Raw genomic sequence first — 16,950 nt, 5'->3', positions numbered from 1 at the left:
GTTCAATACAAATGACTTTAAACGATATTTAGCGGAATTATCACCATTTTTTACCCAATTTTTTCCCAAATTTTTTTTCTATTTTTTGTATTCACCCAAATGTATTGTAAATACGTGTTTTAGATGTAAAATAATGTGAACTTAACGATAAAAATATAAAAAGTATGATTAGTTCAATACAAATGACTTTAAACGATATTTAGCGGAATTATCACCATTTTTTACCAAATTTTTTTTCTATTTTTTGTATTCATCCAAATGTATTGTAAACACGTGTTTTAGATGTAAAATAATGTGAACTTAACGTTAAAAATATAAAAAGTATGATTAGTTTAATAGAAATGACTTAAGACGATATTTAGCGGATTCATCACCTGTATTTCAAAATTTTTTTACGACCTTTTATATTCACCCAAATGTATTGTAAAGACGTGTTTTAGATGTAAAATAATGTGAACTTAACGATAAAAATATAAAAAGTATGATTAGTTCAATACAAATGACTTTAAACGATATTTAGCGGAATTATCACCATTTTTTACCAAATTTTTTCCCAAATTTTTTTTCTATTTTTTGTATTCACCCAAATGTATTGTAAATACGTGCTTTAGATGTAAAATAATGTGAACTTAACGATAAAAATATAAAAAGTATGATTAGTTCAATACAAATGACTTTAAACGATATTTAGCGGAATTATCACCATTTTTTACCAAATTTTTTCCCAAATTTTTTTTCTATTTTTTGTATTCACCCAAATGTATTGTAAATACGTGTTTTAGATGTAAAATAATGTGAACTTAACGATAAAAATATAAAAAGTATGATTAGTTCAATACAAATGACTTTAAACGATATTTAGCGGAATTATCACCATTTTTTACCAAATTTTTTTTCTATTTTTTGTATTCACCCAAATGTATTGTAAACACGTTTTTTAGATGTAAAATAATGTGAACTTAACGATAAAAATATAAAAAGTATGATTAGTTTAATAGAAATGACTTAAGACGATATTTAGCGGATTCATCACCTGTATTTCAAAATTTTTTTACGACCTTTTATATTCACCCAAATGTATTGTAAAGACGTGTTTTAGATGTAAAATAATGTGAACTTAACGATAAAAATATAAAAAGTATGATTAGTTCAATACAAATGACTTTAAACGATATTTAGCGGAATTATCACCATTTTTTACCCAATTTTTTCCCAAATTTTTTTTCTATTTTTTGTATTCACCCAAATGTATTGTAAATACGTGTTTTAGATGTAAAATAATGTGAACTTAACGATAAAAATATAAAAAGTATGATTAGTTCAATACAAATGACTTTAAACGATATTTAGCGGAATTATCACCATTTTTTACCAAATTTTTTCCCAAATTTTTTATCTATTTTTTGTATTCACCCAAATGTATTGTAAATACGTGTTTTAGATGTAAAATAATGTGAACTTAAAGATAAAAATATAAAAAGTATGATTAGTTCAATACAAATGACTTTAAACGATATTTAGCGGAATTATCACCATTTTTTACCAAATTTTTTTTCTATTTTTTGTATTCATCCAAATGTATTGTAAACACGTGTTTTAGATGTAAAATAATGTGAACTTAACGTTAAAAATATAAAAAGTATGATTAGTTTAATAGAAATGACTTAAGACGATATTTAGCGGATTCATCACCTGTATTTCAAAATTTTTTTACGACCTTTTATATTCACCCAAATGTATTGTAAAGACGTGTTTTAGATGTAAAATAATGTGAACTTAACGATAAAAATATAAAAAGTATGATTAGTTCAATACAAATGACTTTAAACGATATTTAGCGGAATTATCACCATTTTTTACCAAATTTTTTCCCAAATTTTTTTTCTATTTTTTGTATTCACCCAAATGTATTGTAAATACGTGCTTTAGATGTAAAATAATGTGAACTTAACGATAAAAATATAAAAAGTATGATTAGTTCAATACAAATGACTTTAAACGATATTTAGCGGAATTATCACCATTTTTTACCAAATTTTTTTTCTATTTTTTGTATTCACCCAAATGTATTGTAAACACGTTTTTTAGATGTAAAATAATGTGAACTTAACGATAAAAATATAAAAAGTATGATTAGTTTAATAGAAATGACTTAAGACGATATTTAGCGGATTCATCACCTGTATTTCAAAATTTTTTTACGACCTTTTATATTCACCCAAATGTATTGTAAAGACGTGTTTTAGATGTAAAATAATGTGAACTTAACGATAAAAATATAAAAAGTATGATTAGTTCAATACAAATGACTTTAAACGATATTTAGCGGAATTATCACCATTTTTTACCCAATTTTTTCCCAAATTTTTTTTCTATTTTTTGTATTCACCCAAATGTATTGTAAATACGTGTTTTAGATGTAAAATAATGTGAACTTAACGTTAAAAATATAAAAAGTATGATTAGTTTAATAGAAATGACTTAAGACGATATTTAGCGGATTCATCATCTGTATTTCAAAATTTTTTTACGACCTTTTATATTCACCCAAATGTATTGTAAAGACGTGTTTTAGATGTAAAATAATGTGAACTTAACGATAAAAATATAAAAAGTATGATTAGTTCAATACAAATAACTTTAAACGATATTTAGCGGAATTATCACCATTTTTTACCAAATTTTTTCCCAAATTTTTTATCTATTTTTTGTATTCACCCAAATGTATTGTAAATACGTGTTTTAGATGTAAAATAATGTGAACTTAACGATAAAAATATAAAAAGTATGATTAGTTCAATACAAATGACTTTAAACGATATTTAGCGGAATTATCACCATTTTTTACCCAATTTTTTCCCAAATTTTTTTTCTATTTTTTGTATTCAACCAAATGTATTTTAAATACGTGTTTTAGATGTAAAATAATGTGAACTTAACGTTAAAAATATAAAAAGTATGATTAGTTTCATAGAAATGACTTAAGACGATATTTAGCGGATTCATCACCTGTATTTCAAAATTTTTTTACGACCTTTTATATTCACCCAAATTTATTGTAAACACGTGTTTTAGATGTAAAATAATGTGAACTTAACGTTAAAAATATAAAAAGTATGATTAGTTTAATAGAAATGACTTAAGACGATATTTAGCGGATTCATCACCTGTATTTCAAAATTTTTTTACGACCTTTTATATTCACCCAAATGTATTGTAAAGACGTGTTTTAGATGTAAAATTATGTGAACTTAACGATAAAAATATAAAAAGTATGATTAGTTCAATACAAATGACTTTAAACGATATTTAGCGGAATTATCACCATTTTTTACCAAATTTTTTTTCTATTTTTTGTATTCACCCAAATGTATTGTAAACACGTTTTTTAGATGTAAAATAATGTGAACTTAACGATAAAAATATAAAAAGTATGATTAGTTCAATACAAATGACTTTAAACGATATTTAGCGGAATTATCACCATTTTTTACCCAATTTTTTCCCAAATTTTTTTTCTATTTTTTGTATTCACCCAAATGTATTGTAAATACGTGTTTTAGATGTAAAATAATGTGAACTTAACGATAAAAATATAAAAAGTATGATTAGTTCAATACAAATGACTTTAAACGATATTTAGCGGAATTATCACCATTTTTTACCAAATTTTTTCCCAAATTTTTTATCTATTTTTTGTATTCACCCAAATGTATTGTAAATACGTGTTTTAGATGTAAAATAATGTGAACTTAACGATAAAAATATAAAAAGTATGATTAGTTCAATACAAATGACTTTAAACGATATTTAGCGGAATTATCACCATTTTTTACCAAATTTTTTTTCTATTTTTTGTATTCATCCAAATGTATTGTAAACACGTGTTTTAGATGTAAAATAATGTGAACTTAACGTTAAAAATATAAAAAGTATGATTAGTTTAATAGAAATGACTTAAGACGATATTTAGCGGATTCATCACCTGTATTTCAAAATTTTTTTACGACCTTTTATATTCACCCAAATGTATTGTAAAGACGTGTTTTAGATGTAAAATAATGTGAACTTAACGATAAAAATATAAAAAGTATGATTAGTTCAATACAAATGACTTTAAACGATATTTAGCGGAATTATCACCATTTTTTACCCAATTTTTTCCCAAATTTTTTTTCTATTTTTTGTATTCACCCAAATGTATTGTAAATACGTGTTTTAGATGTAAAATAATGTGAACTTAACGTTAAAAATATAAAAAGTATGATTAGTTTAATAGAAATGACTTAAGACGATATTTAGCGGATTCATCACCTGTATTTCAAAATTTTTTTACGACCTTTTATATTCACCCAAATGTATTGTAAAGACGTGTTTTAGATGTAAAATAATGTGAACTTAACGATAAAAATATAAAAAGTATGATTAGTTCAATACAAATAACTTTAAACGATATTTAGCGGAATTATCACCATTTTTTACCAAATTTTTTCCCAAATTTTTTATCTATTTTTTGTATTCACCCAAATGTATTGTAAATACGTGTTTTAGATGTAAAATAATGTGAACTTAACGATAAAAATATAAAAAGTATGATTAGTTCAATACAAATGACTTTAAACGATATTTAGCGGAATTATCACCATTTTTTACCCAATTTTTTCCCAAATTTTTTTTCTATTTTTTGTATTCAACCAAATGTATTTTAAATACGTGTTTTAGATGTAAAATAATGTGAACTTAACGTTAAAAATATAAAAAGTATGATTAGTTTCATAGAAATGACTTAAGACGATATTTAGCGGATTCATCACCTGTATTTCAAAATTTTTTTACGACCTTTTATATTCACCCAAATTTATTGTAAACACGTGTTTTAGATGTAAAATAATGTGAACTTAACGTTAAAAATATAAAAAGTATGATTAGTTTAATAGAAATGACTTAAGACGATATTTAGCGGATTCATCACCTGTATTTCAAAATTTTTTTACGACCTTTTATATTCACCCAAATGTATTGTAAAGACGTGTTTTAGATGTAAAATTATGTGAACTTAACGATAAAAATATAAAAAGTATGATTAGTTCAATACAAATGACTTTAAACGATATTTAGCGGAATTATCACCATTTTTTACCCAATTTTTTCCCAAATTTTTTTTCTATTTTTTGTATTCACCCAAATGTATTGTAAATACGTGTTTTAGATGTAAAATAATGTGAACTTAACGTTAAAAATATAAAAAGTATGATTAGTTTAATAGAAATGACTAAAGACGATATTTAGCGGATTCATCACCTGTATTTCAAAATATTTTTACGACCTTTTATATTCACCCAAATGTATTGTAAAGACGTGTTTTAGATGTAAAATAATGTGAACTTAACGATAAAAATATAAAAAGTATGATTAGTTCAATACAAATGACTTTAAACGATATTTAGCGGAATTATCACCATTTTTTACCAAATTTTTTCCCAAATTTTTTTTCTATTTTTTGTATTCACCCAAATGTATTGTAAATACGTGTTTTAGATGTAAAATAATGTGAACTTAACGATAAAAATATAAAAAGTATGATTAGTTCAATACAAATGACTTTAAACGATATTTAGCGGAATTATCACCATTTTTTACCAAATTTTTTTTCTATTTTTTGTATTCACCCAAATGTATTGTAAACACGTTTTTTAGATGTAAAATAATGTGAACTTAACGATAAAAATATAAAAAGTATGATTAGTTTAATAGAAATGACTTAAGACGATATTTAGCGGATTCATCACCTGTATTTCAAAATTTTTTTACGACCTTTTATATTCACCCAAATGTATTGTAAAGACGTGTTTTAGATGTAAAATAATGTGAACTAAACGATAAAAATATAAAAAGTATGATTAGTTCAATACAAATGACTTTAAACGATATTTAGCGGAATTATCACCATTTTTTACCCAATTTTTTCCCAAATTTTTTTTCTATTTTTTGTATTCACCCAAATGTATTGTAAATACGTGTTTTAGATGTAAAATAATGTGAACTTAACGATAAAAATATAAAAAGTATGATTAGTTCAATACAAATGACTTTAAACGATATTTAGCGGAATTATCACCATTTTTTACCAAATTTTTTCCCAAATTTTTTATCTATTTTTTGTATTCACCCAAATGTATTGTAAATACGTGTTTTAGATGTAAAATAATGTGAACTTAATGATAAAAATATAAAAAGTATGATTAGTTCAATACAAATGACTTTAAACGATATTTAGCGGAATTATCACCATTTTTTACCCAATTTTTTCCCAAATTTTTTTTCTATTTTTTGTATTCAACCAAATGTATTTTAAATACGTGTTTTAGATGTAAAATAATGTGAACTTAACGTTAAAAATATAAAAAGTATGATTAGTGTCATAGAAATGACTTAAGACGATATTTAGCGGATTCATCACCTGTATTTCAAAATTTTTTTACGACCTTTTATATTCACCCAAATTTATTGTAAACACGTGTTTTAGATGTAAAATAATGTGAACTTAACGTTAAAAATATAAAAAGTATGATTAGTTTAATAGAAATGACTTAAGACGATATTTAGCGGATTCATCACCTGTATTTCAAAATTTTTTTACGACCTTTTATATTCACCCAAATGTATTGTAAAGACGTGTTTTAGATGTAAAATTATGTGAACTTAACGATAAAAATATAAAAAGTATGATTAGTTCAATACAAATGACTTTAAACGATATTTAGCGGAATTATCACCATTTTTTACCCAATTTTTTCCCAAATTTTTTTTCTATTTTTTGTATTCACCCAAATGTATTGTAAATACGTGTTTTAGATGTAAAATAATGTGAACTTAACGTTAAAAATATAAAAAGTATGATTAGTTTAATAGAAATGACTAAAGACGATATTTAGCGGATTCATCACCTGTATTTCAAAATATTTTTACGACCTTTTATATTCACCCAAATGTATTGTAAAGACGTGTTTTAGATGTAAAATAATGTGAACTTAACGATAAAAATATAAAAAGTATGATTAGTTCAATACAAATGACTTTAAACGATATTTAGCGGAATTATCACCATTTTTTACCAAATTTTTTCCCAAATTTTTTTTCTATTTTTTGTATTCACCCAAATGTATTGTAAATACGTGTTTTAGATGTAAAATAATGTGAACTTAACGATAAAAATATAAAAAGTATGATTAGTTCAATACAAATGACTTTAAACGATATTTAGCGGAATTATCACCATTTTTTACCAAATTTTTTTTCTATTTTTTGTATTCACCCAAATGTATTGTAAACACGTTTTTTAGATGTAAAATAATGTGAACTTAACGATAAAAATATAAAAAGTATGATTAGTTTAATAGAAATGACTTAAGACGATATTTAGCGGATTCATCACCTGTATTTCAAAATTTTTTTACGACCTTTTATATTCACCCAAATGTATTGTAAAGACGTGTTTTAGATGTAAAATAATGTGAACTAAACGATAAAAATATAAAAAGTATGATTAGTTCAATACAAATGACTTTAAACGATATTTAGCGGAATTATCACCATTTTTTACCCAATTTTTTCCCAAATTTTTTTTCTATTTTTTGTATTCACCCAAATGTATTGTAAATACGTGTTTTAGATGTAAAATAATGTGAACTTAACGATAAAAATATAAAAAGTATGATTAGTTCAATACAAATGACTTTAAACGATATTTAGCGGAATTATCACCATTTTTTACCAAATTTTTTCCCAAATTTTTTATCTATTTTTTGTATTCACCCAAATGTATTGTAAATACGTGTTTTAGATGTAAAATAATGTGAACTTAATGATAAAAATATAAAAAGTATGATTAGTTCAATACAAATGACTTTAAACGATATTTAGCGGAATTATCACCATTTTTTACCCAATTTTTTCCCAAATTTTTTTTCTATTTTTTGTATTCAACCAAATGTATTTTAAATACGTGTTTTAGATGTAAAATAATGTGAACTTAACGTTAAAAATATAAAAAGTATGATTAGTGTCATAGAAATGACTTAAGACGATATTTAGCGGATTCATCACCTGTATTTCAAAATTTTTTTACGACCTTTTATATTCACCCAAATTTATTGTAAACACGTGTTTTAGATGTAAAATAATGTGAACTTAACGTTAAAAATATAAAAAGTATGATTAGTTTAATAGAAATGACTTAAGACGATATTTAGCGGATTCATCACCTGTATTTCAAAATTTTTTTACGACCTTTTATATTCACCCAAATGTATTGTAAAGACGTGTTTTAGATGTAAAATTATGTGAACTTAACGATAAAAATATAAAAAGTATGATTAGTTCAATACAAATGACTTTAAACGATATTTAGCGGAATTATCACCATTTTTTACCCAATTTTTTCCCAAATTTTTTTTCTATTTTTTGTATTCACCCAAATGTATTGTAAATACGTGTTTTAGATGTAAAATAATGTGAACTTAACGTTAAAAATATAAAAAGTATGATTAGTTTAATAGAAATGACTAAAGACGATATTTAGCGGATTCATCACCTGTATTTCAAAATATTTTTACGACCTTTTATATTCACCCAAATGTATTGTAAAGACGTGTTTTAGATGTAAAATAATGTGAACTTAACGATAAAAATATAAAAAGTATGATTAGTTCAATACAAATGACTTTAAACGATATTTAGCGGAATTATCACCATTTTTTACCAAATTTTTTCCCAAATTTTTTTTCTATTTTTTGTATTCACCCAAATGTATTGTAAATACGTGTTTTAGATGTAAAATAATGTGAACTTAACGATAAAAATATAAAAAGTATGATTAGTTCAATACAAATGACTTTAAACGATATTTAGCGGAATTATCACCATTTTTTACCAAATTTTTTTTCTATTTTTTGTATTCACCCAAATGTATTGTAAACACGTTTTTTAGATGTAAAATAATGTGAACTTAACGATAAAAATATAAAAAGTATGATTAGTTTAATAGAAATGACTTAAGACGATATTTAGCGGATTCATCACCTGTATTTCAAAATTTTTTTACGACCTTTTATATTCACCCAAATGTATTGTAAAGACGTGTTTTAGATGTAAAATAATGTGAACTTAACGATAAAAATATAAAAAGTATGATTAGTTCAATACAAATGACTTTAAACGATATTTAACGGAATTATCACCATTTTTTACCCAATTTTTTCCCAAATTTTTTTTCTATTTTTTGTATTCACCCAAATGTATTGTAAATACGTGTTTTAGATGTAAAATAATGTGAACTTAACGATAAAAATATAAAAAGTATGATTAAGTTCAATACAAATGACTTTAAACGATATTTAGCGGAATTATCACCATTTTTTACCAAATTTTTTCCCAAATTTTTTATCTATTTTTTGTATTCACCCAAATGTATTGTAAATACGTGTTTTAGATGTAAAATAATGTGAACTTAACGATAAAAATATAAAAAGTATGATTAGTTCAATACAAATGACTTTAAACGATATTTAGCGGAATTATCACCATTTTTTACCAAATTTTTTTTCTATTTTTTGTATTCATCCAAATGTATTGTAAACACGTGTTTTAGATGTAAAATAATGTGAACTTAACGTTAAAAATATAAAAAGTATGATTAGTTTAATAGAAATGACTTAAGACGATATTTAGCGGATTCATCACCTGTATTTCAAAATTTTTTTACGACCTTTTATATTCACCCAAATGTATTGTAAAGACGTGTTTTAGATGTAAAATAATGTGAACTTAACGATAAAAATATAAAAAGTATGATTAGTTCAATACAAATGACTTTAAACGATATTTAGCGGAATTATCACCATTTTTTACCAAATTTTTTCCCAAATTTTTTTTCTATTTTTTGTATTCACCCAAATGTATTGTAAATACGTGTTTTAGATGTAAAATAATGTGAACTTAACGATAAAAATATAAAAAGTATGATTAGTTCAATACAAATGACTTTAAACGATATTTAGCGGAATTATCACCATTTTTTACCAAATTTTTTTTCTATTTTTTGTATTCACCCAAATGTATTGTAAACACGTTTTTTAGATGTAAAATAATGTGAACTTAACGATAAAAATATAAAAAGTATGATTAGTTTAATAGAAATGACTTAAGACGATATTTAGCGGATTCATCACCTGTATTTCAAAATTTTTTTACGACCTTTTATATTCACCCAAATGTATTGTAAAGACGTGTTTTAGATGTAAAATAATGTGAACTTAACGATAAAAATATAAAAAGTATGATTAGTTCAATACAAATGACTTTAAACGATATTTAACGGAATTATCACCATTTTTTACCCAATTTTTTCCCAAATTTTTTTTCTATTTTTTGTATTCACCCAAATGTATTGTAAATACGTGTTTTAGATGTAAAATAATGTGAACTTAACGATAAAAATATAAAAAGTATGATTAAGTTCAATACAAATGACTTTAAACGATATTTAGCGGAATTATCACCATTTTTTACCAAATTTTTTCCCAAATTTTTTATCTATTTTTTGTATTCACCCAAATGTATTGTAAATACGTGTTTTAGATGTAAAATAATGTGAACTTAACGATAAAAATATAAAAAGTATGATTAGTTCAATACAAATGACTTTAAACGATATTTAGCGGAATTATCACCATTTTTTACCAAATTTTTTTTCTATTTTTTGTATTCATCCAAATGTATTGTAAACACGTGTTTTAGATGTAAAATAATGTGAACTTAACGTTAAAAATATAAAAAGTATGATTAGTTTAATAGAAATGACTTAAGACGATATTTAGCGGATTCATCACCTGTATTTCAAAATTTTTTTACGACCTTTTATATTCACCCAAATGTATTGTAAAGACGTGTTTTAGATGTAAAATAATGTGAACTTAACGATAAAAATATAAAAAGTATGATTAGTTCAATACAAATGACTTTAAACGATATTTAGCGGAATTATCACCATTTTTTACCAAATTTTTTCCCAAATTTTTTTTCTATTTTTTGTATTCACCCAAATGTATTGTAAATACGTGTTTTAGATGTAAAATAATGTGAACTTAACGATAAAAATATAAAAAGTATGATTAGTTCAATACAAATGACTTTAAACGATATTTAGCGGAATTATCACCATTTTTTACCAAATTTTTTTTCTATTTTTTGTATTCACCCAAATGTATTGTAAACACGTTTTTTAGATGTAAAATAATGTGAACTTAACGATAAAAATATAAAAAGTATGATTAGTTTAATAGAAATGACTTAAGACGATATTTAGCGGATTCATCACCTGTATTTCAAAATTTTTTTACGACCTTTTATATTCACCCAAATGTATTGTAAAGACGTGTTTTAGATGTAAAATAATGTGAACTTAACGATAAAAATATAAAAAGTATGATTAGTTCAATACAAATGACTTTAAACGATATTTAACGGAATTATCACCATTTTTTACCCAATTTTTTCCCAAATTTTTTTTCTATTTTTTGTATTCACCCAAATGTATTGTAAATACGTGTTTTAGATGTAAAATAATGTGAACTTAACGATAAAAATATAAAAAGTATGATTAAGTTCAATACAAATGACTTTAAACGATATTTAGCGGAATTATCACCATTTTTTACCAAATTTTTTCCCAAATTTTTTATCTATTTTTTGTATTCACCCAAATGTATTGTAAATACGTGTTTTAGATGTAAAATAATGTGAACTTAACGATAAAAATATAAAAAGTATGATTAGTTCAATACAAATGACTTTAAACGATATTTAGCGGAATTATCACCATTTTTTACCAAATTTTTTTTCTATTTTTTGTATTCATCCAAATGTATTGTAAACACGTGTTTTAGATGTAAAATAATGTGAACTTAACGTTAAAAATATAAAAAGTATGATTAGTTTAATAGAAATGACTTAAGACGATATTTAGCGGATTCATCACCTGTATTTCAAAATTTTTTTACGACCTTTTATATTCACCCAAATGTATTGTAAAGACGTGTTTTAGATGTAAAATAATGTGAACTTAACGATAAAAATATAAAAAGTATGATTAGTTCAATACAAATGACTTTAAACGATATTTAGCGGAATTATCACCATTTTTTACCAAATTTTTTCCCAAATTTTTTTTCTATTTTTTGTATTCACCCAAATGTATTGTAAATACGTGTTTTAGATGTAAAATAATGTGAACTTAACGATAAAAATATAAAAAGTATGATTAGTTCAATACAAATGACTTTAAACGATATTTAGCGGAATTATCACCATTTTTTACCAAATTTTTTTTCTATTTTTTGTATTCACCCAAATGTATTGTAAACACGTTTTTTAGATGTAAAATAATGTGAACTTAACGATAAAAATATAAAAAGTATGATTAGTTTAATAGAAATGACTTAAGACGATATTTAGCGGATTCATCACCTGTATTTCAAAATTTTTTTACGACCTTTTATATTCACCCAAATGTATTGTAAAGACGTGTTTTAGATGTAAAATAATGTGAACTTAACGATAAAAATATAAAAAGTATGATTAGTTCAATACAAATGACTTTAAACGATATTTAACGGAATTATCACCATTTTTTACCCAATTTTTTCCCAAATTTTTTTTCTATTTTTTGTATTCACCCAAATGTATTGTAAATACGTGTTTTAGATGTAAAATAATGTGAACTTAACGATAAAAATATAAAAAGTATGATTAAGTTCAATACAAATGACTTTAAACGATATTTAGCGGAATTATCACCATTTTTTACCAAATTTTTTCCCAAATTTTTTATCTATTTTTTGTATTCACCCAAATGTATTGTAAATACGTGTTTTAGATGTAAAATAATGTGAACTTAACGATAAAAATATAAAAAGTATGATTAGTTCAATACAAATGACTTTAAACGATATTTAGCGGAATTATCACCATTTTTTACCAAATTTTTTTTCTATTTTTTGTATTCATCCAAATGTATTGTAAACACGTGTTTTAGATGTAAAATAATGTGAACTTAACGTTAAAAATATAAAAAGTATGATTAGTTTAATAGAAATGACTTAAGACGATATTTAGCGGATTCATCACCTGTATTTCAAAATTTTTTTACGACCTTTTATATTCACCCAAATGTATTGTAAAGACGTGTTTTAGATGTAAAATAATGTGAACTTAACGATAAAAATATAAAAAGTATGATTAGTTCAATACAAATGACTTTAAACGATATTTAGCGGAATTATCACCATTTTTTACCAAATTTTTTCCCAAATTTTTTTTCTATTTTTTGTATTCACCCAAATGTATTGTAAATACGTGTTTTAGATGTAAAATAATGTGAACTTAACGATAAAAATATAAAAAGTATGATTAGTTCAATACAAATGACTTTAAACGATATTTAGCGGAATTATCACCATTTTTTACCAAATTTTTTTTCTATTTTTTGTATTCACCCAAATGTATTGTAAACACGTTTTTTAGATGTAAAATAATGTGAACTTAACGATAAAAATATAAAAAGTATGATTAGTTTAATAGAAATGACTTAAGACGATATTTAGCGGATTCATCACCTGTATTTCAAAATTTTTTTACGACCTTTTATATTCACCCAAATGTATTGTAAAGACGTGTTTTAGATGTAAAATAATGTGAACTTAACGATAAAAATATAAAAAGTATGATTAGTTCAATACAAATGACTTTAAACGATATTTAACGGAATTATCACCATTTTTTACCCAATTTTTTCCCAAATTTTTTTTCTATTTTTTGTATTCACCCAAATGTATTGTAAATACGTGTTTTAGATGTAAAATAATGTGAACTTAACGATAAAAATATAAAAAGTATGATTAAGTTCAATACAAATGACTTTAAACGATATTTAGCGGAATTATCACCATTTTTTACCAAATTTTTTCCCAAATTTTTTATCTATTTTTTGTATTCACCCAAATGTATTGTAAATACGTGTTTTAGATGTAAAATAATGTGAACTTAACGATAAAAATATAAAAAGTATGATTAGTTCAATACAAATGACTTTAAACGATATTTAGCGGAATTATCACCATTTTTTACCAAATTTTTTTTCTATTTTTTGTATTCATCCAAATGTATTGTAAACACGTGTTTTAGATGTAAAATAATGTGAACTTAACGTTAAAAATATAAAAAGTATGATTAGTTTAATAGAAATGACTTAAGACGATATTTAGCGGATTCATCACCTGTATTTCAAAATTTTTTTACGACCTTTTATATTCACCCAAATGTATTGTAAAGACGTGTTTTAGATGTAAAATAATGTGAACTTAACGATAAAAATATAAAAAGTATGATTAGTTCAATACAAATGACTTTAAACGATATTTAGCGGAATTATCACCATTTTTTACCAAATTTTTTCCCAAATTTTTTTTCTATTTTTTGTATTCACCCAAATGTATTGTAAATACGTGTTTTAGATGTAAAATAATGTGAACTTAACGATAAAAATATAAAAAGTATGATTAGTTCAATACAAATGACTTTAAACGATATTTAGCGGAATTATCACCATTTTTTACCAAATTTTTTTTCTATTTTTTGTATTCACCCAAATGTATTGTAAACACGTTTTTTAGATGTAAAATAATGTGAACTTAACGATAAAAATATAAAAAGTATGATTAGTTTAATAGAAATGACTTAAGACGATATTTAGCGGATTCATCACCTGTATTTCAAAATTTTTTTACGACCTTTTATATTCACCCAAATGTATTGTAAAGACGTGTTTTAGATGTAAAATAATGTGAACTTAACGATAAAAATATAAAAAGTATGATTAGTTCAATACAAATGACTTTAAACGATATTTAACGGAATTATCACCATTTTTTACCCAATTTTTTCCCAAATTTTTTTTCTATTTTTTGTATTCACCCAAATGTATTGTAAATACGTGTTTTAGATGTAAAATAATGTGAACTTAACGATAAAAATATAAAAAGTATGATTAAGTTCAATACAAATGACTTTAAACGATATTTAGCGGAATTATCACCATTTTTTACCAAATTTTTTCCCAAATTTTTTATCTATTTTTTGTATTCACCCAAATGTATTGTAAATACGTGTTTTAGATGTAAAATAATGTGAACTTAACGATAAAAATATAAAAAGTATGATTAGTTCAATACAAATGACTTTAAACGATATTTAGCGGAATTATCACCATTTTTTACCAAATTTTTTTTCTATTTTTTGTATTCATCCAAATGTATTGTAAACACGTGTTTTAGATGTAAAATAATGTGAACTTAACGTTAAAAATATAAAAAGTATGATTAGTTTAATAGAAATGACTTAAGACGATATTTAGCGGATTCATCACCTGTATTTCAAAATTTTTTTACGACCTTTTATATTCACCCAAATGTATTGTAAAGACGTGTTTTAGATGTAAAATAATGTGAACTTAACGATAAAAATATAAAAAGTATGATTAGTTCAATACAAATGACTTTAAACGATATTTAACGGAATTATCACCATTTTTTACCCAATTTTTTCCCAAATTTTTTTTCTATTTTTTGTATTCACCCAAATGTATTGTAAATACGTGTTTTACATGTAAAATAATGTGAACTTAACGATAAAAATATAAAAAGTATGATTAAGTTCAATACAAATGACTTTAAACGATATTTAGCGGAATTATCACCATTTTTTACCAAATTTTTTCCCAAATTTTTTATCTATTTTTTGTATTCACCCAAATGTATTGTAAATACGTGTTTTAGATGTAAAATAATGTGAACTTAACGATAAAAATATAAAAAGTATGATTAGTTCAATACAAATGACTTTAAACGATATTTAGCGGAATTATCACCATTTTTTACCAAATTTTTTTTCTATTTTTTGTATTCATCCAAATGTATTGTAAACACGTGTTTTAGATGTAAAATAATGTGAACTTAACGTTAAAAATATAAAAAGTATGATTAGTTTAATAGAAATGACTTAAGACGATATTTAGCGGATTCATCACCTGTATTTCAAAATTTTTTTACGACCTTTTATATTCACCCAAATGTATTGTAAAGACGTGTTTTAGATGTAAAATAATGTGAACTTAACGATAAAAATATAAAAAGTATGATTAGTTCAATACAAATGACTTTAAACGATATTTAGCGGAATTATCACCATTTTTTACCAAATTTTTTCCCAAATTTTTTTTCTATTTTTTGTATTCACCCAAATGTATTGTAAATACGTGTTTTAGATGTAAAATAATGTGAACTTAACGATAAAAATATAAAAAGTATGATTAGTTCAATACAAATGACTTTAAACGATATTTAGCGGAATTATCACCATTTTTTACCAAATTTTTTTTCTATTTTTTGTATTCACCCAAATGTATTGTAAACACGTTTTTTAGATGTAAAATAATGTGAACTTAACGATAAAAATATAAAAAGTATGATTAGTTTAATAGAAATGACTTAAGACGATATTTAGCGGATTCATCACCTGTATTTCAAAATTTTTTTACGACCTTTTATATTCACCCAAATGTATTGTAAAGACGTGTTTTAGATGTAAAATAATGTGAACTTAACGATAAAAATATAAAAAGTATGATTAGTTCAATACAAATGACTTTAAACGATATTTAACGGAATTATCACCATTTTTTACCCAATTTTTTCCCAAATTTTTTTTCTATTTTTTGTATTCACCCAAATGTATTGTAAATACGTGTTTTAGATGTAAAATAATGTGAACTTAACGATAAAAATATAAAAAGTATGATTAAGTTCAATACAAATGACTTTAAACGATATTTAGCGG

Source organism: Diuraphis noxia, unplaced genomic scaffold (assembly GCF_037042655.1).
Source record: "Diuraphis noxia isolate RWA-SAM2 unplaced genomic scaffold, SU_Dnox_SAM2 contig0003, whole genome shotgun sequence".
Classification (NCBI taxonomy): domain Eukaryota; kingdom Metazoa; phylum Arthropoda; class Insecta; order Hemiptera; family Aphididae; genus Diuraphis; species Diuraphis noxia.
The sequence above is the reverse complement of the archived record's forward strand: the minus strand, read 5'-3'. Positions refer to the sequence as shown.